The sequence below is a fragment of the Bos indicus genome, chromosome 10 (genome assembly GCF_029378745.1).
Source record: "Bos indicus isolate NIAB-ARS_2022 breed Sahiwal x Tharparkar chromosome 10, NIAB-ARS_B.indTharparkar_mat_pri_1.0, whole genome shotgun sequence".
Taxonomy (NCBI): domain Eukaryota; kingdom Metazoa; phylum Chordata; class Mammalia; order Artiodactyla; family Bovidae; genus Bos; species Bos indicus.
Window position 1 is genome coordinate 80,190,226 of NC_091769.1, and position 26,736 is coordinate 80,216,961.

General features: G+C 50.1%; 2 long non-coding RNA genes across 2 annotated transcripts; both read left to right on the forward strand.

Moving 5' to 3' along the window:
• On the forward strand, positions 1–26,457 carry LOC109565279 (uncharacterized). The gene is made up of 2 exons (XR_011568664.1): positions 1–3,429; positions 23,474–26,457. It is a non-coding gene; the product is annotated as an uncharacterized lncRNA (long non-coding RNA).
• On the forward strand, positions 3,663–17,336 carry LOC139185122 (uncharacterized). The gene is made up of 3 exons (XR_011568665.1): positions 3,663–4,748; positions 14,108–14,284; positions 17,252–17,336. It is a non-coding gene; the product is annotated as an uncharacterized lncRNA (long non-coding RNA).
• Positions 26,458–26,736: the final 279 nt, after the last annotated feature.

The window sequence follows — 26,736 nt, forward strand, 5'->3', positions numbered from 1 at the left end:
TCCACCATTACAGTTTCATACAGAACAGTTTCTCTACCCTAAAAACTCTCTCTACACCTTCTTCTTATAATCCTATTTTCATCATCATAAATAATGGAAGCTCTACTTTCTTCCCCCAAACCCTTCCAGTAACTGTAGTCCTAACAGATCTGTCTTTCCCCAGGACTCTTGCTGTACCCACAGGTAAGGACACCCTTGCCAACGCCCTTATTGCATCCTTCCGTGTTAGCTCCCTCTCTGCAACTAGAGTTGAAGCTCCTCGTACTTGGATGCCCCCATTGTGCCTGTGTAGGTGTTTCATAAACAGGGCCACCATACTGAATAGCTCTGGGGGTCTCATTCTCATAATATCCATGTGCATAGGGTCCCTAGAATTAGGTAGCTGGATTTAGAAAAGGCAGAGGAACCAGAGATCAAATTGCCAACATCCGTTGGATCATAGAAAAAGCAAGAGAATTCCAGAAAAACCTCTGCTTCATTGACTACGCTGAAGTCTTTGACTGTGTGGATCACAATAAACTGTGGAAAATTCTTACAGAGATGGGAATCACAGACCACTTCACCTGCCTCCTGAGAAACCTGTATGCAGGTCAAGAAGCAACAGTTAGATCTGGGCATGGAACAACGGACTGGTTCCGAACTGGGAAAGGAGTATATCAAGGCTGTATATTGTCACCCTGTTATTTAACTTATACGCAGAATACATCATGTGAAATGCCTGGCTGGATAAAGCACAAGCCAGAATCAAGATTGCCAGGAGAATTATCAATAACCTCAGATATGCAGATGACACCACTCTTAAGACAGAAAACAAAGAGGGACTAAAGAGTCTCTTGATGAAGGTGAAAGAGGAGAGTGAAAAAGCCGGTTTAAAACTCAACATTCAAAAAACTAAGATCATGGCATCTGGTCCCATCACTTCATGGCAAACAGATGGGGAAACAATGGAAACAGTGAGAGACTTTATTTTCTTAGGCTCCAAAATTACTGCAGATGGTGACTGCAGCCATGAAATTAAAAGATGCTTGCTCCTTGGAAGAAAAGTTATGACCAACCTAGATAGCATATTAAAAAGCAGAGACATTACTTTGCCAACAAAGGTCCATCTAGTCAAAGCTATGGTTTTTCCAGTGGTCATGTATGGATGTGAGAGTTGGACCATAAAGAAGGCTGAGCACCAAAGAATTGATGCTTTTGAGCTGTGATGTTGGAGAAGACTCTTGAGAATTCCTTGGACTGCAAGGAGATCAAATCAGTCAACCCTAAAGGAAATCTGTCCTGAATATTCATTGGAAGGACTGATGCTTAAGCTGAAGCTCCAATACTTTAGCCACATGATGCAAAGAACCAACTCATTAGAAAAGACCTTCGTGGTGGGAAAGATAGTAGACAGAAGGAAAAGGGGATGACAGAGGATGAGATGGTTGGATGGCATCACTGACTCAATGGACATGAGTTTGAGCAAGCTCCAGGAGATGGTGAAGGACAGGGAAGTCTGGTGTGCTGCAGTCCATGGGATCACAAAGAATCAGACACAACTAAGTGACTGAGCAACACAAGAGTTATGTAGTGCCATAGCCCTGTTCACAAGTCCTTGGTTATTGAATCCCAATCTAGGACCTGAAAAGAAACAATTATCCTAATCATGATTCAATTCAATTCTTCAGGTGATGGCTAAATAGCTAACCACCACCAATACCAAAATCAATAATGATTGACTGAGGGTGATCCTACCCTCGAAGGAATTATAGTCTTGTAACAGAAAACTAAGTAAACAGATCACCATAATACAATGTGAACAGTGCTAACATATAACTATGTATAAAGAATATAGCACTAAATATGTAGCTTGAAGTAGCAGCAAGAATCTATCAGGCAAGGGAGTGGGTAGAGGACACTCCAGCAGGAAGATGGCAAAATGAACCCAGATGGCATATTTAGAGACTTGCAAGTGGTAGGTTATTTCCCAGTGATAGAACTGGAAGCACGGTGGTTAAGTGATTGCCTATGCTCCCCAGGTAAACTGATAGCAGATCATTGGCACAATAGGAGTGCGTAGTCACTTCTAGAATCAGAAATGAAAGAGTAGAGCCCTATCCTGCTTAGTCATCTCTTGCTCTTCTGAGGATTGGGTGGGATAAGCCCCAGGGCCAGTGTATTTCTTTCATTTACCCTGTCCTGTGTTGCTTTGTGCACGGTGGGGTGGACCATCCGGGCAGCAGGATTGGGTCCTCCCGAGTCCTCCTTGAACAGCCTCAGGAATGGGTCGTAGTTTTCTATAGGCTTGCTTTGGAAGTTTGCACTGTTTTGGCCTACTTCATGAATTTCGTCTTTCTCTTCCTCCTCTTCTTCTGCCTTCACTTCCTCCTCTTTCTCATCCTCGATTTTGGGGGCATATTAAATGTCTGGTTAATCAGCTGAACACCAGTGTGGGCCAACATAGAGCAGCTTACGCCCCTCACACAGCTTCCTTTTCCCAGTCCCGTGCTAAGTAGACAATCATTGGCTGCCATGTTGGAGTCTGGACATGACTGGGCCACCGCAGTGCATGGCCCAGTCCCAGGGTATGAACAGGGTGTCGAGGCCTTGCTGGATGAAAGGGCTGGAGCCCCACGTTGTGATTCTGGGCACCTCTCATTTCCCCCTTCTCCGTTTCTGCCGTTTCATTGCCAGCAGGAGTCTGTTTGAGGCTTCTAGAGCTTGTCTTTGTTTCACCTGGGAAAGTCCCTTCAGGGAGAGCGAAGATCTCCCCAGAGGAATGGCTGGAGGCCTGACCTCTGTCACCTGAATTGTTTAGATGAAGAAGCCCCCAGAGGGGTTAGGAGGGTGATCAATTGGGAACTTAAGGAGCAAAGACCTCTCTCTCCCTCTCCTCCCTCTGCTCATTGTGCTCAGAAGGGCAGCGGGGTCAGCGGTAGCAAACTGAAGGGCCAACTAGCCGCGCCTTGAAAGGCGCTCGTTTTGTGTTTCAGTAATGAGCGCTCTCTTTCTCCCCTTGGATGCACTCAGATTTCACGAGTTACAGGGAACCTGTCAACTGCTGTTTTCATTGTATGGGACTCACAGGGAACTTGGGTATAGGGCAAGCTCATTTCAAAGAGAGCAGGGGGAGGAAAAGTCCTGAATAGATGCAAAGTGCTGTCATATGCAGATCACAGCCCCAGTTGCTATGGGACACCTCTGCCCGCCTAAAGGACGAGACGCTGAAGTCCTGTGTTGAGGTGGCTGCTTCCTTGGAGATGGGAATGCCACTGCCGAAAGGGCACAGCCAGCAAGCCTGCACTGCCTTGGGCTCCCGGGTTTGCCACGGAGCCCGGCTTAACACGGCTTGGATCCCAGCAGCCTCTGCCCCAGACTGGCTCTGCAGTCAGGAGCCTCTCACTGAGGCCTGAGGGAACAGGCCCATTAACCCTGGAGGAGTGGAGACAGGCAAGTAGAAAGGGGGTCTCTTTAAGGGCCACCAGGTCTCTGCTCCCAGATGAGCCACCAGAGCCCATGGACCCGAACTGGGACCTGATGTGAAAGGCAGGTTTTCACCTTCTTTGTTTGCCATGCCCTCTGAGAACACTTGGCAGTAACACTGCTTTCCTGATGGGTTCATTTTGTAGCTGACAGACATTGTTTTCTTTCCCCTGTTTACCTAGAGTGACCCAGGGTAACAGGACAGGCCGTGCCTAAAAGAGGGAAAAGCGGGCCTGCCTTGGCTCCCCACACCCAGGTCCTTCTGCCCTGCATCCACCTATGGGGACAGGGACGAGCCCGGGGACTGCCCTGCCTGGAGTAGAGACCAGAGCAGGACCTACAGAGGAGTCCAACACTATAGAAGTGCCCAGAATTAAGACTCTCTCCATAAGACTCTCTCTAAGGCGTCCTTCAACTGGAGGTCCTTGGAGTGAAAGCATCTGGTAGAGCTCATGGTAGGACCTAAAAGAAACCAGGGGAGAGTCCTAAGGGAAATGTTGCCAGCAACTGTTTACTGAACACCTTACTCTGTCTACAATTAAAGGGCCAAGGAATGGCCCTGTCTTTGGGGAGTCTGAGTCTGAGAGCTGTGGCTAAGCCAGGAGTTAGGGCCAGTGCCCTTGGCAACACGTTGTGACCTCCTCCTGACCCTCATGTTTTCACTCCTGTGCCCACTTTTATCACAGCTTAGCTTCTCCCTAACCCAGTCCAGTACTCTTACCTGGAGAATCCCATGGACAGAGGAGCCTGGCAGGCTACAGTCCATGGGGTTGCAAAGAGTCGGACATGACTGAAGCGACTCAGCACGCGTGTAAGCTTCTCCATACGAGGGCTGACAAGATACATACTTCAGTCTAGGACCTTGCCCTCAAAGAGGCCTCTGTGTAGTGAGAGGGTAACTTCTGAGTATACGGAACTATTGTGGAAGGTGCTTTGCAAGGCTGAAAGCTCTGTGCAACTGTAAGACATAATGACCCTCTAGGAGGAATCTCAAACATTGGCAGAGGTGAGAGGCAGGCACAGTTCAAGAGTGGCAAGACGCCATGACTGGCTGGAGCACAGGACAGGGGACCTTGTGAGCTAAGGCCGGAGCAGCAGGCTGAGGACCACATATGCTGCAGCCCTGAGATTGGCCATGTGGAACAGTTTAAATCGTTACGGTGTTTGTTTTCTATTTCAGCTATAGCACGTTGCCACAAACGAAGCGGCTTCAACAGTACAAATTCATTATCTTACAGTGCTGGAGCTCAGATGCCTGACATGGGTCTCACCGGGCTGAGATCAGGGTACTGGCAGGGCCATGTTTATCTCTGTAGGCTCCAGGGTCAACTCCAGTTCCCTGCCTTTTCCTGCTTCTAGAGGCCACCCACATCCCTTGGCCTGTGGCCCCTTCCTCCATCTGCAAAACCAGTAATAGAAGGCTGAATCTTTCTCACATCTCATCACTCTGTCCTCCCCTTCTGCCTCCCTTCCATTTTTAGGGACCCTGTGGTTACATTGGGCTTCTCTGGTGGCCCAGCGGTAAAGAATCCACTTGCAATGCAAGAGACGCAGGAATCACAGGTTCGATCCTTGGATCTGGAACATCCCCTGGAGAAGGCATGGTGACCCACTCCAGTATTCTTTCGGGGAGAATCTCATGGACAGAGGAGACTGGCAGGCTACAGTCCATAGGGTCACAAAGAGTCGGACATAACAAAGCAACTTAGCATGCAGGCACATGATTACATTGGGCCCATCTGGATGATCTAGGACAATATGCCTGTTTTAAGGCTAGTCAATTAATAACCCTAAGCCCCCTTTTCCTTGGAAAGTAATATGTTCATAAGTTCCAAAAATTAGGACATGGGCATCCTTGAGGGCCCATTATTCTGCCATTGGTTAGTTGGTTGGTTATTAGTCAGTTACTGGTTGTTTGGTTGTTGGCTGGCTGTTTTCTGAGACAAACCCCTGCCCTCCACACTCACTCAAGAACTGGATAATCCCATTTATAAGAAGAAGGGAAAAACAAGTGTGAGAGGCCCCTAAGGGGAAGAAGGGAGGCAGACATGGTTAGAGAATATCAATGTCATCCCACTGCCTATCAGAATGATTTGATAAACCACAATCCCAACAATAAGACAGCATATGGTTCTGGAGAAGTCTGTTAGTCCATACACCCCCTCAGACCCTGGTGCATAGCTGGGTTGTTTTCCATGCAAAAATTTAGCCTCAAGTTCTTGGTTTCTGTCCTGTGTCCTCTGGCTTAGAAGCAGAAATGCTTGTAACCCATTCTAAAATGTCTGGTCAACCTTTTGAGATAGTGTCTCTAATCCAAATACACTAGTGGATTTTTCTAAGTGTCTAACAGTCCCCCGAGCCTCTCAATTCCACAGTGGGTTTTGGTCTGTCTCCTACGCTTCAGCCCCAGCCCTGCTTCATGAACCCTGCCCAGCAGCCTTGAGGACTTCACAGCTTGCAGGCTGGACTATGTCAGCAGCTGCTCTGCTTCCCACCTTGTTAGAAGCTGAAGCTTGCTCTTTAGGAAGTCCATCAAAACCCTTGAAGTCAAGTGTAGATATCCTTTGCCCCTGAAGATATTGATCTCCCATCTCTAAACTGCCTGTGTCCCACAAACAGCAGCAGCAGCAGCGTAATAATGGCTGATGTTGGAACACTTTCTGTGTGCCAGGCACTGTGCATGTATTACCTCATTTAATGCTTGCAACCACCCTAGAAAGAGCCCTATGAAGAATGGGCGCTGGTCCATTTCACCCATGAGGAGGCAGAAGCAGAGAGCGATTAAATAGCTTACCCAAAGTAAAGGAGGGTTTCCCTGGTGGCTCAGTCAGTAAAAAGAAATCCAAATGCAGGAGAGCTGGATTCAATCCCTGGGTCGGGAAGGTCCCCTGGAGAAGGAAATGGCAGCCCACTCCAGTATTCTTGCCTGGGAAATCCCAAGGACAAAGGAGTCTGGTGGGATATAGTCCATGGGGTTGCAGGAGTCAGACATGACATAGCAACAAACCACAAAGTAATGGAGCTCATATGAGATGGAGTCAGGATTCAAACCCAGGCTGTGGAGGCCCATCATCCCTCACCAGGATCACTGCTGTAGGCGCCCTCTTTTCACTTCACTCTGCTTACCATCCAAGCCCAACAGCCGGAGTGATCCATGTATATGAGGTTGTGTGCCCCCTGTTTTCAGAACCCTCCAGTGGCTCTCATCTGACTCAAGAAAAGCCAGGGGCTCACAGGGGCCCCTAGGCCCACATGATCGAGCCCTGCTCCTTCTCTGCTGGCACCTCCTGCCATCTCCCCAGCCCTCTCTCTTCCTTTCCAGCCACACTGGGCTCCTTGCTCTTTCTCCTGCCTTGAACATGCTAGTCTTTCTCCCTGGTTGCTCTCCCCAATCCCCATATCTTGGCTCATTCTCTTCTCAAGGAAACAGTCTACATAAAGAAAAAAGCAAAACAAAACCTGTATTTGTGGCACCCTTACCCAAAGACTCCCTAACCCCATTCCCTAGCTTATTTTCTCCATAAGATTGTCACCAAATAACACATGAGATATGTACCTGTTGCTTATTATCTGTTTCTCCCACTGGAAACAAAGCTCCAGCATGTGCTCATGGATGAACGAGTGAAGCCCCAGGACTCCCCTGAAGACCTTTATTTAAAATCATAAACCTGAGAAATCACTGTTAATCTCTTTCTAAGGATGGCTCCACCTAGGACTTCTGCAGCCCATGTAGGTGGCACCCTGAGGGTTGCTTGAGTGTGTCTGGGGCACTGGGGCCGCTATGTTGAATCCACCAGAACCGTCCTAATGAGAGCCCGCCTGGTCAATGGATCCTGGGCTGGGAAATAGGAATGTGTTACTGAAATGGCCCCGTGGTTTGAGAGCCCCATAGGAACAGGTTCTGGGCTTGAATCCCCCATCACCGTTCTCCAACAGAGAGTAGTCTTTTATTTTCTTATGGCTGATGGCAAGGCTGCACCTGTGGTAACCTCATTAGTCTGTTCCAGAGCTCCACAGAGAGAGGTGAAAGCCTGCCAATTTAGCGAGGGATTTTTCGTCTCAGGCTGCTAGGTGTGGGGGGATTGGGGACTCAGCCAGACTCCAGGCTGAGAATCCACAAAAGTTTGGGGTCCAGCTGATCTGGAGTGAAATGAGCTCAGGGGATGTTTCTTTGTGTCTTGGACCCCACTTGGTAAGTTGAAATTGATCACTGGATCAACCCCCAGCCTCACAGATTTCAGACCACAGAAACGCAGATTCTGTCTCTTTCCCTATAACCCCCTCCTTACTTCCCTTTGTACACCTTTGCTGAGCTGGGACTATCCCCAAAAGGAAGGCTCAGTAACTGCTGGGGCCCTCTGCCCTGCTCATTCTAGAAAGCTATAGGAGCCAGCAGCCACCCCTGTGCCTGGCCTATTCGCCCAACAGGCAGCCAGTTTCATCCTTTGTGGGTCACCAGGTTTTGGAGAATGAGATGTTAAGACCTTTGCAGGAAGGCTGAGGATGCATAAACATAAAATCCTTGTTCAAAGGCAAGTCTCTTTGGCATCCTTCTCATGCTGCCGGGTGATGAGGAATGAGTCTTACTTTAGGGACACAGACACTAAAGCTGTGGGCATGACTAGCCCTGAGGGATGCAGGGAAACATTCTCAGGCAATGATCCAGGCCTTGGTACTTGGGAGCTTCTAGTGTGGGAGATATCTTCGCCTCTTAACAAGTAGGTCACTATTGCTCCTCTGAACTCTATTGTTGGATTGAGCTGTGTTGGAGGCAAGATCTGGTTTGGACTTTGATTCAGGGCAGGAGCATGATGTGAGGTCAGCGAGGGGTCAGAGATGGGCCTGAGCTTGATCTCTGCCTCTTCATTCAGAATCATTGTTCTTTACTGTGCTCTTTTCTGAACTCACCACGGCCTCAGTACAGCAGATCCCAGCATGCAGATATTTCAAGAGCAAGAGAAGACAGTTAATTTTATCTTATTTAGAAACAAGCCTGGATGAAGGAGAAATAAACAGGGCCATTCTCTTTGTGGTTTGCTGAGATTCCCTGGAAAGCAAGCTTAGGAGGCCAGAGCCTATGTCAGAGCAGGAGAGACCAACGCCCTCTGCAAGATATGTGCAAACAGAAAGGGCTTCAGAACTGGCTGGAAGTCATGGAGAGGGAAGCAAAATTTCCAGTTTGGGTCCAAGTCTTTTCAGGCCTTGACCTTTAACCTAAAAGCCAGAGAACCAAACTGATCTCCATGATGACCATGGCTCCAGAGGAGACCCATGGGCCAGGAGATGGGGGAAATGCTAGCTTTGCATGGCCAGGGTCACAGGAACCCAAGGAACTGCCCTCCCCTTTGCAGGATAACTAAAGCAAAGCTCCTGGTTCCTCCTCATCCCAAGACCTTATCGTGCCCTTGTCTGTGACTTTAATCATTTTGAAAATGAAGTCCCAAAAAGGATTAACTAAGGATGAATCCTGTCACCTCTACTCTAGATGATTCCACAGTGAAATGTAAAGTTATTATTCTGGTGATTTTACTCATTGTTCCACTGAGTTTTACTTAAAAAGAATAACAAATTTGAGTCTCAGGCTGGTGCTTGCCATGAGGTTCTAAATCCCAGGCCACGAGCCAGGGTTCCTACTTCTCTCTTCACCCCTTCCTCCTACTTCTCTCTTCACCCCTTCCTCCTACCTCCGCCCAGATCCCACATTGCAGCTTCCACCTACCTGGACCTGGTCTGAGCCCTTCTGCCTTCAGGCCATTCACCCTGCCATGTTGCTTCCCTGCTGAGGCCTAGGTTTTGTCTCAGAATGAAGGGATAAGGCTGGTCCTGGAGTGCAGCCCTTCCCTGGTGCCCTGTGGTGGAGGTCAGCCTCTTTGCTGACACAGGGACCAGCTCAGCCCACACGCCCACCTCCCTGGCTCTGTCCTTTGGTCCATCTCCTTGCCTTTCTCTTTTTCTTCTCATTTGGAGACAAAAATGTGTCCCTGCCAAGAGTCACGTTCTCCCAAGGTGCACTTCTCTCAGTGAGGGAGCTACTCCCGACTTCATAAAAATACATCTCCTCCTTCTTATACCTTCAGTACAGCCGTTTGGAATTTGGAACTGGACTGGCGTCTTAAAGGGACCACGTGTTGTCCTTGCTTTTTCTGAAATCTTTCCCCGAATCTTTATCTGAATAGACCTGGATGTAGACAGAGTAGCCTAAGATCATGAATGATCATAACAATCCCAACAGTTGCCATTTACTGATTGTCACTTGCAGGCTCAGTGCTAACTAAGCCCCTTGGTGATAGCTCAGCTCAGTAACTTGTTGGGGGTGACCTTGGGTCAGCCTGACTGCAGAGGCCACTCCCTGAACCACCACACAGAAAGGTTCCTCTCTGCCTTCTCTCTTCCAATCTGCCTGGACCCCGCCCTACAGCACCCACCCACCCAAGCATAGCCAGCTTCTTGGGATCTACTTCACTACACATTGCTTGCCGACACCTCAGGTTCATGAGGCCCCAGAGCCTGTCATCAGCACATGATCATCATCACCCACAATCTACTTGTGTAGCCTGGCTTTCATGCCTTCAAAAGGTCTCCCATTGTATACACCTTAAGTCTCACTGGGACACCAAGATCTTCCCATCTCTAGGTGCAATAGAATATGTGTGCAATCCATTTGCAGCCATCACTCACTCCCAAGGATGTTCTTGATTTAGGAAATCTGTACCCAAAAAGAACCAGCCTTTGCTGCGGGTAACCTGACTTGCCACCAAATTCTGAGCGTGGCTCTTCAGTAGCGCAGAGAAGGACCTCAGGGCTCCACCCTCAGACCCCTTCTCTTTTCCGTCTTCATTTACTCCCTACATGATCTCGTGCTATCTCATAGTGACATCCATCTGCCAACAGGTCCCAAACTGAGTCTCTGGCCTGGACCTCTCCCCTAGATTCCAGAATTGCATCTCTAACTGCCTACTTGATATCTCCACTGGGATACAGCTCTGGGGCATGTTCAGATGAATGTATCCACAATCAAACTCCCAGTTCTCATCATCCTCACAACATGCTCTGCCCTCAGTCTCCTCATATCTATAAAAGGTAACTCCATCCTTCCAGTTTTTCAGGCCAGAAGTTTTAGAGTCCTCCTTGCCTCCTCTGGGAATATTACACCGTGCATCTCAGTCACTGGCAAATCCTGCTCGCAATTCCTTCTAAATAAACCCAGAATCCAACCATCTCTTATCACCTCGATTGCTCCTTTGCTGGTCAAAGTGACCATCATCTCTTGCCTAGATTATTGCAAAAGCCTCCAGCTGGTCTCTGCTTCCAGCCTCCCATGCCTCCCTTCAAACTATTCTCATCACCACAGCCAGAACGATTGTTTTGAAAACACAAACCGATCATGTCACATCTCTGCTCAAAGTGTTCCGGGCCTTCCAGCCTCACTGAGAGTAAAGGCCAGTGTGCTTATGGTGGCCTGCAGGGCCTGCCTGGTGGCCGGCTCTACTCCTCCCCTGCCTCTTCTTGCCTTCATTCTCTGCCCTGCACACTGGCCTCTGTGTCCTTCCTCCTGCGTGATGGGCTTGATTCCACCTCAGGCCCCTCTCCTTGCTGATCCCTCCGTCTGGAATGCTTTATCCCCTAGATCTTTGTAGCTAGCTCCTCATTTCAGGTTTCCAAATTATCAGCTTTTCAGAAAAGGGTTTGTCACCTCCCTCCAGAGAAGAGCAGCCTTGTCACCCCTCACTGCTTTATTTTTCTCTCTAACACTACTGTCACCAGATAGATGGTGTTTGTTTATTAGTCATCTCCCCCTCAACACATGCACACACACAAATACGGACTTTGTCTATTTTCTCCAAACCTATATCCCCAACACTTTGAATAATGCCTTCCATGTAGTGAAGTGAAGTGGAGTAAATTGAAGTGAAGTCGCTCAGTCGTGTCCAACTCTTTGCAACCCCATGGACTGTAGCCTACCAGGCTCCTCTGTCCATGGGTTTTTCCAGGCAATAGTACTGGAATAGATTGCCATTTCTTTCTCCAGTAGATCTTCCCAACCCAGGGATCGAACTCAGTTCTCCTGCATTGTAGACAGATGCTTTACTGTCTGAGCCCCCAGGGAAGCCATCCATGTAGTGAGTGCTCCATTAAGTATTTAATAAGTGAATGAATGAATGATTTGTCCTCGGGGGTAGGATCAAAGCTGAGGGAATGTTGGGTGTGGAATTTGTTTTGCTTTGTGGGATTTCAAGCTGGTCCAGTGGGTCATTCTCATCAGGCAAACTCCTAACAAGCTCACTGAGCCTCCTGATGCTGTGGGGTGGGGTGTGTCATCAGCACGTAGTCGGACACACTGCTGCCCTTGCAGCAGAATGCTGCCACAGCTGTTGAAACTCGTCGCTAATGGAAGTGAAAGCCGAGAAAGCAAAAATGAACAAAGCAGTGTGCCCTCAGAGAGAGTGTGACATGGCAGCCTTCATGGGGGTTTCAGAATGTGCCAGCCCCACTCCTACATGACCTGATACACAATTAGCTAAAAACAAACCATCACATCTGAGCCCCAGGTTTTGAATGTCTTTTGATAACCTCTCTCCCTGAAGATTATATCAAATTATAGGGAAAAGTCGTGGATGATGAACTGCCAAGGTCAGGATGGAAGGAGTAGGTCACAGGACCAAAATCCAGAAAGGTGTTCAGAGAAAATAGTCTGGATTTAGACACTGTACCCAACGCACGTACCTTCCAACACATGACGGATCAAAGGGTGATCAGAGACAGGAGGAGAGGAGAGTGCGCTGGAGGAATAACTAATACATTTATGTGTCACCCTACCCCAGACCTAACTCTTGGGAAGTACTGGGATAGTCAGTGATCTGGGTTGCAGGCTTAGCTTCCCTCCAGCGGGACCGCCCCCACTTGCCCTTCGTACACCTGGCCTCGCTTCCTCGCTTGCCGCAAAAACACAAGGATCTTAAGGCAGATCCTTCAGAGCCTCTCCTGCAAGGAAGCAGCCCCTAATCTGCTTCAGGATCTTTGTCCAGCTGCTTCCAAAGTGCCAAGCTACCCCTCTGCCTCACTCTGGCTACCGCCCATGGAGACATAGGCCCCCTGCCAGAGTGGGCCAGAGGAGGGACCTCTTAACTTGGCACTTAAGCTTCTCAGACAACAAAACAAGATAACTCAGAGATTTCTCTTATCCAAGGAGCACAAGGCCATAAGCAGGTCCACTAGATCAAAGGCTCGACACCTGCCTGAGCTTCTCTTTAACTGAGTCCCGGGAGCCAAGCTGCGGGTTTCTGTTTCAGGGTAGCATTGCCAGATTTGGCCAATGAAAATAGAGAAGGCCCATTAAAATTTGAATTTCAGGTAAATAGTGAATGACTTTTTAGTTTAAAAGCATGTTCCGTATAGTATTGGGCATATACGTATGCTGAAAAATCATTTCCTTGTTTTCTGAAACCCCAGTTGCATTTGGTGTTCTCTATTTTATCTGACAACCCTATCTGCATGGTTTCTAAACATACCAGCCACACCCCAGTCAGCCTGGATAGATCTGGGCCTGCAGCATGGGACACAACTCTTGACCCCAGTTTCTGTTCCCCACACACATCCCTTCCAATGGAGCTGGCTGGCCATCCATCAGGGGAGAGAGGAAAGAAAATGCTTGTTGTACACACCTGACTTATATAATGTTACAAATCAACATGATCTCAATTTATACATGGATGCATGAAAGAAATGAAAAAAGAAAATGCGAAGAAGAAACTGCTCATGGCATTGTGCTCCCCAAAGTCAAGGGCACCGGGATCTGTGAAGTGCCTTGTTCAGATAATATACCCGGGAAGAGGAGGTGGCCAGGGAAGGGTGGCCACAGGGAGCAGAAGCAGGAGAGAGGGAAAGGGCCCAGTAGGGCCAGCGTGAAGCTTTGAAGGGGTTTCCGGAAGGTACCACCTGGGAGGCACTGATTTCCTGCAGAGCAGCTGCGAGCCCTGCCCTCCCTGAGGCCTCAGCTGGCTCCCCCTATCCCAGGACAAAACAGGGCCTGAGCTCTGGGACCCTCTCATTTCCCCCTTTAAATTCATCGTCTCTCCATCCTCAGCCCCCTCAATGTTCTGGAAGGTGGTGGACATGGACACCTTGTGGAAAGTTCCAGACATGGCAGAGGCCCCACCCCTCTATCCCCCACCCTCATGTCCTGCTCATAGACCCACTGTGGTCTGACTGGAGGGTAGTAACCAGCACACGTTGCTCTCCCAGGCTCAAATCCCCATCCCTGCCTTGTCCTAGCTGTGTGACCTTGGAATACTTAGCACTCTGCCCGTCTGTTTCCATCAGCAAATGGGGACTCGAGTCAGGATGAAATGACTTAATACTCAGGAAGCACAGTGACCAGCCCGGAGAAGGCGCTGTTAAACACTTGGGCTTGTTTTCTATCCCTGCTTCTCCCAAAGGGCCACCTCGATCACGCTTGCTGATTATATTCTTGGTTCTCGCCTTCTCAAGCCCCTCGCTGCCCCTGACATGCGCCTCCCACTATCTCCTCTCGTGGCATCCATGTTGCTTGCCCTGTGACTGTGCTTCTCCGCCGCTGATATCTCTGCTTTCTTCTCAAGGTCCTTTACCTCCTTCGGACTCTTCTAACCAGATCCATTTCTCCAAGGTTCTTTCTAGGCATGATTGTGCTCTCATCTCTGATCCCCTTCCCTTGGAGCTCTCCAGTAACAGATGGGAATGCTAAGAGAGTCTAGCCTTAGACACACACAGAAAGTTCTGCATGGGACACAACCACCGTGTTTCCATGGTCATCTCTGCAGACAGGCATCTGAGCCTCAGTAAGGTGAGGGAGCCTCTGCGTTTGACTTTCTACCCTGCTGGAGGATATGTAATCTTTTCCATGGGCATTAACTACTTTTCCAATAGTAATTGCAATGACAGTGTGGTTTTTTGGAGGAGAAGGGATGGATGTCTTCTGACTGGGTTCACAGGCAATTCTGTATTGAACAGTCTGTCTTTAGGATGGGGTGGAAGAAGGACATTCAGAGTATAACAGACGATCTGTGCAAAGGCACAGAGTAAGAGACAGAAGGGACTGAGAGGCCTTGGTGCTTATATAGAAATTTCAGGCCTCACTGGTGGAGACACAGAACATGGGGGAAGCTAAGGAGATCCTCCAGGTTCCCTCAAAATTACTCAGGGGCCGAGTTTGCCTCCCAGTAAGGCAGACCCTGCATTCTCACACAGGATCCCTACGATCAATACGTGATCAAGGCCAGAGTAACATACCTGGTAGACTCTCTGTGGGCCTGTGCTCCGTGTCGCTGTGCCTTCTGAGACTGACTGCAGGGAGAGAGGCGATTCACCGAGGCCTGGCCTCTGTTGGGTTTGCCCATAAGCTTGCCTAGGGTACCTGCAGGTCTGCCAGGAGGGGATGAGCTCATCCGAGACTAGGTGATCCTTAATAGCCTTGCAAGTTGAAGGAAGGACTGTAAAATTGGTAGGAAACTTAGACTCATCCTCTAACATTTGGAATCCAGCCATGAATACAACAGAGGCCTGCTCCCACACGTCTAAATATAGGAAAGTACAAATCAAGCTAACAAACTATTAAATATCATGTTCTCTCCTCTTACCCTTGACAAATACACCTTCATGACATCCTGAAGGCCAAGTTTGAATTTAGAATTTGTGGACTCCTTGGAGTTCCCTACTGTATTATGGTGGCCTAAGCAGAGGGCTGGCTTCATAGCTTGGCTCCGTCTGGTAGGGTCTTGAGTGCACATGTTTGTACACTCAGCTCACATGTTCAAGCTCCAGGTCCACACACACACACACACCACCCAAAGCCCACCACTTGGTCACCGCTGAGGGTCATAGGTATGCATACCGTAGCACAGTCTACTCTTGTTGGCAAGTCAGGCATAGGTTAGAGATCTGCACTGACCTTGGGATTAAGCTCAGGGAATTGAGCAGGAAACTCCAGGGTCTGAGTACTTGAAGCTAGGTCTGGAGCAGAGCATGTGTGGGTTTGGGGGGAAGTGTCCCTTTACCCACATGGACTCCTGGCTCATGGCTGCTGGACTGTGGCTGGAGGAGAGCAAGAAGACCCCTAACTTGTGGGCCACCGCAAGGGCCACTCTTGTCCCTGGATAGGGGTGCCCACTGAGGGGGAAGGTAGTCAATGAGGAAGAGCCTCCAGATTTCCTAGAAGAGTCCTCAGTGCGCTCAGGCATCTCCCTGTCCCAGACTGGGCATCTGTCCGACACCTCGTGCCTCGGGGTCATTCAGGTGTCACCGTCTCACGCTCCTGACACAGTAGGGAACTTGTTTTTCTCTTCTCTCACTCCCTGACTCTAATCCTCACCAGCCTGTGCCACTTGGCTGGCCTCCTTGGCAGAAAGGTGACAAAAGGAAGTGTCTCTGAAGAGTCAGATCCCTCAGCCAGAACTCAAGCCTCCTTGGGGCCGCGTGAGCCGATGGTTGAGGGCCCTGACCTCCAATCACGGACCCTGATGTCTCTCGCCTCCCACTGCTGGGGTGTGGGTGGCATCACTCAGAGTAGGTTCACCGACAAGAGAAGCAGGAGCTGTCACACTGCTGAGAGCAAGCCTCCACTCTCCTCTCCTGCACTCTCGCTGCTCCCCACTGCCTGGACTGCCCATCTTCATCAAGCCTTACCTTCTAGTGTTTCTCAACATCTACTTTGACTCCAGCCAGCTCACCTCCTCCCCTGCTCCCAACAACTGCTCATCTGCCCCCAGCTCATCAACTTTCTCCTGTCCAAATCCCTTTCATTCTTCAAGGTACACTTTAAATTTCACCTCCATGAAAGCTTCCCAATACTTCCATTAATCCTCCTGATTTCTCACCTGCATGGTTTACCACCTGGACCCCACATTTGGCCCGTGAATTATATTCATGTAGCACTTTATACCATTCGATGTTACTATGGACTAACTAACAGGACTAGAAGAGACCCTAAAGACCATCTCATCCAACCCTCGCTTTTTGAAGATGAGGAAATCAAGAAAAACAGGTTCTGTAACTTACCCAGGCTGAAACTCTTGAAATGACACTAAAACTACAGTCAGCTCTCTTAACCTAATGCAGGACTTCCCCACATCCCCTTGCTGCCCCTCTACATGGAATTTTGTGTCACCCACAAGCTGGGGCTGTCATGCAGGGCAATCACATGATGTACTGATCAGTTGGGCACATGGTGCCTCCCCTTTACCAGCAGGACAGAGCCCAGACCTGCAGCCCACCAGTAGACCCCATGTATTTCAAGTTCCTTGCTATCCATTTTAATAACCACCCAGCCAAAAAAAAAAAAAAAATGTGATTACCAGAGGTCCCTTGGATTTTCTCAGACCAGCTCTGATTTCCTGCTGTATCCCCTTTAATTCAAAAAGAATAAGCCCAATTCCTACTCCACCATGGCAGAAGGCCAGCTTCTCCTGCTGCCAATCCCCATAATCCCTTATATTTTCATTTTGGAAGACCAGAGCGCATCTTAGCAAGCCTCTCCTCTGTCTTTCACAGGGAGAGACGAGAAGGCAAGAGGCTGGCGGGCCACAGCCAGGACGGGCACTGAGTACACAGCCAAGGAGGGCCTGAGTGGAGGGGCCCAGCTTTCACAGAGGGCGGGGAGCAAGGGGAGAACAGACTAGGGGCAGAAGATCCGGGAGTGGCGGGGCAAGGATGACCTGCCCAAAATAAGGCCCCTAAACTCCAAGCCAATCACCCCATTCAAAACCAGCCGGAACAGGGCAAAACAAGCATTTTTCTTTTCTCCCTTCTGCTCTAGCTGCCCTGCTCACTGCAAGGAAGAAAGATAGAATAATGAGCCACGTCGTCAGAGAGTGACACCCAAGCAGCTCCGGAAGGCCGTGGGCAGACGCCTGGCTGGGTGGCTAGCTTTCTCTGTTTTCTGGTAGAGGTTTTATAAATATTCGGAGAGTTTGATCTGAGGCTGGTGGTGGGGAGGCGAGGGGAGCAGCAGAAGGGGGAGATAACTCAGCCCACGGGGGTTCTGGGACCTCTCCGAGGCCTGCTTTTCATTAGCGTCTCCAAGACAACGGCCCATCCGCGGCAGATCCCCTCACTCCCTGCAAAGCGTCCTCAGCGCATGACGCCTTTCCTTGAATAGTGAATCTGCTGCGATCAGCCTTCCTCCAAACCCCCTCCCCTCAGCCTGCACCTCCTAGGCTGGAAAAGAGAAGAGAATTATGGGGGAGATTGAAGTCCAACTCTCAGGCTGTTGTGGAGAGACAGAGCCTCAATCTTCCTGCTCTAAGGGTGATGATTGACCCGGGGGGCAGTTGGAGGCTGGGTGGTAATGAGTTTGGGATAACCAGGCTGCAGCAGCACCTCAGTTTCAGTCCCTCCTCCACTTTGCACACCCAGCCTTAACTCTCATCTCCTCCCTGTCTGACCTGACCTTTCCCCTCCGCACATACATTTATTCTTGATCAGGGCAAACGTTTGCAGAGTTCCCAAGGAACAACCTGGCCAGTCATTGTGCTGATAAGTTCCAGATGCCCATGGAAGCACAAGCCCATGTGTGTCTCTGGTTTTCACCAAGATGTCCAGTGGGTTCTAAAAGGGTGGTGTCAGGGAGGCTGGCCAGGGAAGAAAGGGAGGTCCATGTTTGCAAGTCAGTGTGAGAGTGGGCAAGTCTACCCAACGAGGTGGCCGTCTCACCTTGGAGAGAAGAGAGCTGGGCTGGGTGATCAACATGGCCTGGGAGGAATTGTAGACTCAGAACCTGTAACCCCAGCATCGCAGACACTTGGCATTTTCTCCATGCAACTCCATTTCTCTACTTAAAGATCAGCTCCCTCTAGCTGTGGGCTCCATGGGGCTACAGGCAGGGACCCCTGGTCTCTGCTACACACCTGTGCCAGCCAAGCACCTGTGTGTGGCCCTCGGTAACACCTGTTGAAAGGAGAGTTGTCGGCAGATAGACTGCAGGGTCTGGGATTTCTGGGTTGTCTTTCTAGCCTGTCTTTGTGCTCCTGAGCAGACCTGAGCCCCAGCCTCTCCCAGCCCCTCCTTTCTGTGGAATGCAGGTCACCCCAGCCCTCCTGAAAGGTCTGTACTCAGAGCCAGCCCTGGAGGCCGGGGCGAAAAAGCCAGAGAAGGTCCTCCTGGCTACAAATGGAGCAGAACCATGAACCCGAGGCATGCGGCTCAGACAAAAGCCACTTCTGCCTTCTTGCTTGTGTTCTTTTTCCCACCAAGATTGGCCCTGGAGGAGCAAACCCCGAGTTCCTCTGCTAGTCTGAGCAGGAAATTCCTGTCAGCTCGTGGGAGAGACCAACCGGGGGAGATATCATCACGTCGATTTCCCCTGAGATACAGGATCGTATCAAAGTCTTATCCTGGCCCTGGGGAGCGACTACTCCCTGCCACCATCCCCTCTGTGGCTCTCTCAAGCAGACCCTGCCAGTCTTCCTCACCCGGAGATGATGTTAGGTTTTCGGCAGTCACCCAAGGAGCAAGGAGGAGTGAGATGATTAACAGTAATTAAGCGTAGCTAACTGGGACACATGGGTGGTTTTTGGGTGCATTCTGGTGGCAAAGTTGTATCAAAGAGGCCAGGACATGCCAGCCCCAAGGGCACAGATAAGTATGAATTAAAGAAGGCAGGGGGATGAAGATCCTTGCTCCTCACATGTGATCCAGGGGCCTGCAGCATGGCCATCAGCAGTAGCTGGCTACAGGGGCAGAATCTTAGGCCCCTGCTGAATCAGGAAATATGTTTTAACGAGATGGCCAGCGGATCCAAGGCACACTTGAGTCTGAGACACATTGGTGCACAGGAAGGGACATGGGGTGCTTCCATCTCTGACCCCACGGATTCTAGTCCAGATCTGCCAGTCGGTAACTGTGTGACATTAGGTAAGTGAAACCCTCTCTCTGAGCTTCAGTTTCCTCATTTGAAAGCAGAAATGCTGTAGTCTATCCTAAAGGTTTGACTGACGTGACATGGGGCTTGGCACCAGTAGGCTCCAACCCTAGTAAATCGTTGTTGTTTGCTGTTTAGTCACTCAGTCACGTTCAACGTGTGACCTTATGTACTGTAACCCTCCAGGCTCCTCTGTCCATGGAATTTCCAGGCAAGGATACTGGAGTGGGTTGCCATTTCCTTCTCCAGGGGATCTTCCTGACCCAGGGATCGAACCTGTGTCTCCTGCATTGGCAGGCGGGTTCTTTACCACTGAGCCACCAGGGAAGCCCCTAGTAAATGGTAGCAGCACAGAATTGCTTGCTCGGAGAACAATAATAATATCCTTGGCTTCCCCAGGCCAGCTACCCAGGAGGCTGGGATTCAGCCAGACCTCTTGCTGTTATTTCACTTTTGCATTTTCTAGAGAGGATCTATAGACCTCCAATCATGAATCCTGAAGCCAATAGTCATAGCCTTTCATCTCCAGTTTCCCCATAAGTGAAACTAGGACATGAGTGCCCTCGTGGTGGGATGGATGCTGTGGGTGTAGGAGCTGGAGTATGTGGCCAGGCAGGGCCAGGCTGAGAGCTGGGGCTTCTAGGAAGAGAAGACACCGCCTCTGACCTTGGCAATGGAACCTTATGAACAGCACTTCAACCATTTCCCACGAGCAAGTAGTACAGAGTCTGGGTTTCATTTCTTTTATCATCTCTGTGTTTCCTTGAGACACTATAGGATTCCCATATGGTTGAGGGGGTCGACCCACTCCCCTATGTCCTATCTTGATGTTTCTGTAGCAGTATTTCCCCCCACTTTCCCAGGATAATGTAATGGGGTCTACAGGGAGCTCGAGGTCTTTCTGAATGCTGGGCTCGCAGAACTGCTTCCCCAGTAATGCTTGGCTGAAGTTACTTTTCACTTTAGTTTCAGGGAGAAGAGAGAAGGACAGTCCCCAGGTATTCCCTGGAATGTGCTGGCTGATGACCTGGATGAGTCATTTAACCTTTCTAAGCCTCAGTTTCCTCCTAAGATGAAAATATTAAGTCAAAGAAATGCCCCAAAGATGCCAGACAAGTCTTTACCCATTCCAGGGATGATGGGATTGCTGAGGGATTAAATGAGGTGATACTGATAAAGAACATGGTCCAGAGAGGGATATATATGGTCAGTACGTGCTAGCTGCCCTTTCTGTGGGTTGTTGGAAGAGGTAGGCCTCAGACAGTTGGCCCCGGGCAAAAATCACAAATAAGAGAGTGGCCTCCATTTGCAAACAGCAAAGCCAGCCTTCTGGCTCCTGTACAGGTCAGCAACTGACCCTTCCCTCCCCTACCGTCATATTTCTTTCTTTCACACAGAAGTTGAGACTTGTGGCTCGCCAGGCAACCTCAACGAGTTTAAAGCTTGAAATCAATATACTCTCAAAACTGCTGTCACGTCCCTGCCCCCACGACTGTCGCAGGCCCCTCCTAACCTGGGGACGGCTCTCCCGCCCTCTCCTCCTGTTTCCTCTCCTGCTGGAAGCCAGGCCGGGGCTGAGCCCTCGAGAAGGTATCTCCGCTGCACGTATGCTGGCCCCAGGGGCCCTGCACGGGGCGGACGGGGCTCGTCCTGATCCAGCACAGACTCTCCTCTTCCTGGGTTTGTTAGAAGCCTGACCAGGCCCCCGAGTCTTATGACTTCAACAGATGTTTCTGCTTAAGCAGCCCTGGCATCTTTATGGCCTGTTTTTTCCATTCTTGCTTCTCTTCCTCTGTCCCAGCAGCCCTGAACGCAATTTGGACTTCATTTTCTTTCTAATGGTTACAGGGATAGAAAGGACTATTTTTTTTTGTTTTTCATGTGTTCCCTTTTACTTAGCTTTTCAAGTGACACCCATACACCTCCCCTCCGCCCCCCACCCCCACACACACTCCATAGGCAGGCAGATCTGTGCTGCCGGTGTGCATTTGTCAACGTTGCGCTGACATTTATTTTCACTTCAGACTGAACCCCAATTCAAAACTTCCCTCCCTGCCTCCACCAGCACCTCACATTTATCCCCTCTGTGTCCCCACATGGATCACCCCAGGGCCGCTGATTAGCACATCTTCCCAACTGCTGATTCTGAAAGCTTGTGCTGGCCTCGGGCTCTGGCCTGTCCCTCCAGTGAGACGTGAAGAGCCGCGTGTCTGTCCGGCTCTGTGGGTCTGGGAAGGTTTTGCCATCTGATGGAGGGAAAGCTAAGAATACAGTGACCCCGTATCTCATCAAACTGCCTGGCCAGCCGGTCTGCCCAGGCTCAGGTGGGGCCAAGGTGACAGCTGTTAAAAAATGGAGCCAGTTTTCCACGGGTACGTGACAAGCTTGAAACCAGTCTGGCCACTCTTCACGTCAACACCTATAATTCCACCTGGCTTGCCACCATTACAGGGTGTTCCCACCCACTGGCCCTATAGGGCTTGGGGTCACTTGCCTTGAGTCTGGTTCCCAGAGCAAAGAAAGCCTGGAGACTGCAGGTGCTCCACCAAAGGCTGGTCTGTGTCGAAGGCCCCTAGGGCTCAGAACCCTTGATCTCCTCCCAAGACTGCGGTGCAGAGCTGGATTCCTCCTCTGGGCTCCTACCACGGGTGTGGACAGATCTACGCGGAGTGCTGAATGTTGACACCACCTGCTGCCTCACCTGGTTGCCCATTGCCTAAGAAGTGCGTGTGTGCGTGCTCAGTTGCTCCAGTCATCTCTGACTCTACAAAACCCCATGGACTGTAACCCGCCAGGCTCCTCTGTCCATGGGATTCTCTAGGCAAGAATACTGGAGTGGGTTACCATGCAGTCCTCCAGGGGATCTTCCTGACCCAGGGACTGAACCCAGGTCTGCCGCATTGCAGGCAGATTCTTTACCATTGAGCTACCTGGGAAGGCCCAAAGAAGTGCATCCAACGTTAATTCCTCCAGGTCCCTGCAGCCTTTCTACCTGAGTGTCTGATATACTGACTCACCTCTCAGGACATGTTTAGAGCTGAGCTAACCATCAAGGACCGCTCTCGTGAGCCATCTTCTGCTGACCGTGGGGGAGGGGGAGTCATCAGGATGTCCCATCTTCAACGCCCTTACATGAAGGGCCTTTTCAGAAGGACAATGACAGGGGCCTGAGCTCAGCCTCATGAAGTCCTTACTTGGTGACTGCTCCACTTGAGAAGAGCCAGCCAGCCAGCCTCCCCTCCTCTCTCCACTGTGGTCCTGTCACCGTATACATTACATACATCGCCATTCTCTTCTCACCTTCCTATTGACACAAGTTAAAACCCTGGTTCCTATTTCTTCATGTTTTGGAGGCTGAGTCGTGACACCCTCCCCACAGTGGATTAAGGGAGGCTGCTCAGGGAAGTCAGCCACAGAGGGGTGAGCTTGGGCTTCAATAACAGGCTGACACGCACATGAGGGCTGCGGGGAGAGGAGGAAGGAGGAAGCCCTGGAAGCAGGGGTGAGGGGTGACGGTCCCCTACGCAGCTCTACTGAGCTGGGCATGCAGAACGGCAGCCACATGCTTCCAGCAGGGTCCTGTGGATGCCCCCTGCCGTTTGCTTCCCTGTCACACATATTCACCAATGAAGAGGGAGATGGGAGCTGGCTCCTTGGCTTTTCCATTCATATGACCCTCCAGAATTCCTCTCCAATGTAGACATATCTCCAGAAACAACTCTATGGTAATGTCATAACCAGAGATCCTGCTGATGGTTCAAAATCAATTCAACATCAACAGCCCCGTTAGTCTGAAGCCGTCCTTCCCTGAGTGTTTGCCTCGCTGTGTGTATGTGAATGGTGGGGGAGGTGAGTGGGGGAGAGGGGGTGGCTTGTTTCATTTCTGCTGCTCTCCAGGGTCCCCCAAATCAAATGTCTGCAACAGCATCTCTCTCCTTGTCGCTGAGGAACACTGGGTACCTGCATCCATGTGAGGCTCTGGCTCTGCCCAGGAAGATCTTTGGGGATCTCCAAGGGCCATTGGATTGGGAATGCTGAGCCCTGGGGAAGTGGGACTGTCTGGCCAGCCAGATACCCAGCATAGCCCTCTGGTCACTTCCCTTTTTCTCCTGTCACTAGGGGATCCCACCAGAGGAATGAAGCCTGGAAAACTAGAACTGTGTGGAGCCAGACAAGATACAGGTGGCAAGTGACCTCCAGACGGTCAGAGAAAGCCCACCCTCCGTGTTCTCTGGAGGTCTCCTTCCCAGAGGGACCTGGCCAAGCCCTTCTTTCTGGACAGCTGTGATGTCGTGTCTCTTCTATCCCAGGAGTGAGGAAATGGATGCTTTCCTCATTCTTCAAGAACCAAACCTCCAAAAAAAAAAAAAAAGAACCAAACCTCCAGGCTTTCCTGGCAGTCTAGTGGTTAAGAATCCACTTGCCAATGCAGGGGACAGGGGTTTGATCCCTGGTCTGGGAGGATCCCACACATCTGGAGCAGCTAAGCCCATGTGCCACAATTAAGCCAGCACTCGAGAGCCCACGTGCTGCAACAACTGAAGCCCATGCATTCTAGAGCCTGTGCTCCACAGCAAGAGAAGCCACCACAGTGAGAAGGCTGTGCATGGCAACTAGAGAGTAGCCACAACCCACCACAACCAGAGAAGGCAACGAAGACCCAGCATAGCCATAAATAAACAAATAAGTCCTTAAAAATACAAAAAAACCAATCCCCCTTCCTGCCTTAGGAGGCCCTGCTTTCATGTTTGATAAGGGAACAGCAGAACCCCCAGGCCTTTATTCCACCATATATGTGAGGGTAATGATGCAGTAAGGATGGGGTGTTCAAGGGAAGGGAGAAAGGAGCAAGCAGGTCTTTCTGGAATATCCAAGGTAGGTCTCTGTTGCAAGGAGAGACCTAAGTGACCCTCGTGCTTCAAATATATGCACCCCAGTTTTCAAAGAACCACGGTAGTAATACTAATAATTTTTTGACTGTCATTCAGGGAGATCTTTCTCTATGCCAAGCATTTAGCATATATTTATGTCATTTAATTCTGTGAGGTACCTATGAGGTACAAGTATTGTTATGTCATTTTTCAAATGAGAAAACAAATATTGAAAAGTTAGGTCAATTGCCAATGATCATGGATCTGAGAAGTGGCAGAGCCAGGATTAGACTCCCAGCTCCTGACCCAGAGCCCACAGTCTTTACCAGGCTGCTCATCCACCTCTATAGAGGAGTGACAATATCTACATGGAAAATAGCAACTGCTTACATTTACAGAATGGGCTTCCCTGGTGGCTCAGTGGTAAAGAATCCACTTTCAATGCAGGAGACTCAGGTTCAATCCCTCAGTCGGGACGATGCCCTGGAGAAGAGAATGGCAACCCACCCCAGTATTCTTGCCTGGAGAATTCCATGGACAGAGGAGCCTCACGGGCTATAGTCCATGGGGTCGAAAAGAGTTGGACATGACTGAGCAGCTAACGCTTTCACATTTGCTGTGTACTTGCCACGTGCCAGATTCTGTTTTATGTGCTTTATATAGATTCACTTAATTCATTGTCACAAAACTCTATTTGCTATTATCTCATTGTCCAGATGGGCAAACTGAGGTACGGAGCATTTCTATACTGATTTCCTTCCACAAATATAAATTGAACACCTCTTGTGTGTTTAACACTGCACCAGGGGCTCTGTGTGGGACCCAGAGATGAGTAAGACACCAATCTTATCCTCTGAGTATCAGCACGGTCCATGGCCATGACCAGCAGAATGAGCTTGGGGTGGGATTTTGGAACTTGAAATGGAGCATGGTTACAATAGGGCATCCTAAGATATCCTAGAGAGATGGGCATACCCGGAGGTCTCCAAAGCAGAGACCCAAGCGCAGGAGCAAGACAGAATCCTGTGGTCAGATTGAGGCCTCAGGTCACATCTGGACTAGCAGTTGAACAGATAGAACCAGGGCCATTTGATTCTGCCCTCAATGGGGCCTTAAGAACAGGACTCCAGAACCCAGCTTCCAGGTTTAAATCCTTACCCTTCTACTCTTCAACGGTATGACCTGGGGCAATTTCAGTATTCTCATTTGCACAATGAGGATAATAGCAGTGCCTGTCTCACAGAGTTGTTGTGAGAACTCAATGAGTTAATACAGGAGACACCCTTAGAACAGGGCCTGGCCCACGGTTGGCTCTCAGGCTCCCATCAGCCTGTGATCACGTTGGATACTTGAGGCTGAGGCAGGCAGAGGCTCCGGGTAGGGGCCAAGTTGTCTCAGCAATAGAAAAAAACTGTAAAAGGAACCAGTTAGAGCCTGTCCACGGAGGCTTCAAAGAGAGGAGAGATGAACTCTGATGGGATACAGAGGGACTTCACAACCTTGGTGGAACAGGCGGACAAACGGGCACTGGGCTCTCCCTTCTTAATCACCAGAGGCCAAGATGCAAGTGCCTGGCACCCGGGCTGGATGGAAGCGGCGCATTTCTCTGGGCTGGCATTTACAGTGTCGCCACTGATGTCCAATTCTGGGCGTGAAGAGAGGTTCCTGCTGCCTTTCCACAGTTTCTCAATCACTCAGGACAGGCTTATTGATCTTTTCCCAGCATCCTCTCTATAAACTTCCCCCAACCTCAGCCTCTGGCTTGGAAGAAAGACGGGGGTGACTGGGGGAGGTGGTGGACAGCAGCCATATTCTGTTGCAGTAAATCCTTCCTAGAAGCCCTGCCTGCTTTCCTAGAAGAGGAGACAGCTGAGCTCATCATCCAGGGCTGGAACAGCCCAGAAACAATCCTTTCCAATCCCCAGAAGACCCCTCAGCAGCTTGGGAAAGGAGCGGCTCGCTGGGGGGCTTTGTTTGTGGACGTGGGACTGTCAGACTGGGCAGGGGCGCCTGGTGACAGAGCGGAGCAGCTGAGGAGCAAGGATGGCCTTTTGGAGGTGGGACAGACATGCAGCCTAAGGGGAATCTTGTGACTGGCCCAGTTCCCCACTCCCACTCTTTAGAGAACTGGCTCCAGGACTTTTCCTATGCACTGGAGACTACGATTTCCTCTCAAAGCCCCATTAAACTGTGAGTGAGCCAGTGTGCGCGTGCATACGCAGGCACATGTGAGCCTTTTGCCCCACCTACTTTTAATTTCTCATACTTCTTTGCACATTTCAACCATCTTGTGATTTCCCATGACATTCCCCTTGAACTCATTCTCTTGCCCTGGAGTCTTCCCCTACAGGCTTCTTCTGAAAGCCTCGGGACCTCAGAGGATAGCAAGAGGGTCTTACAATTTGCCTTGAAATGAGAATTTCTTCCTTCTCGTCATTTGAAGGCCACTGAAGATGTGCGTGGGGCCGTTGGGATGAGAAGTGGGTGATGGTGTGGGATGTGACCACTGAC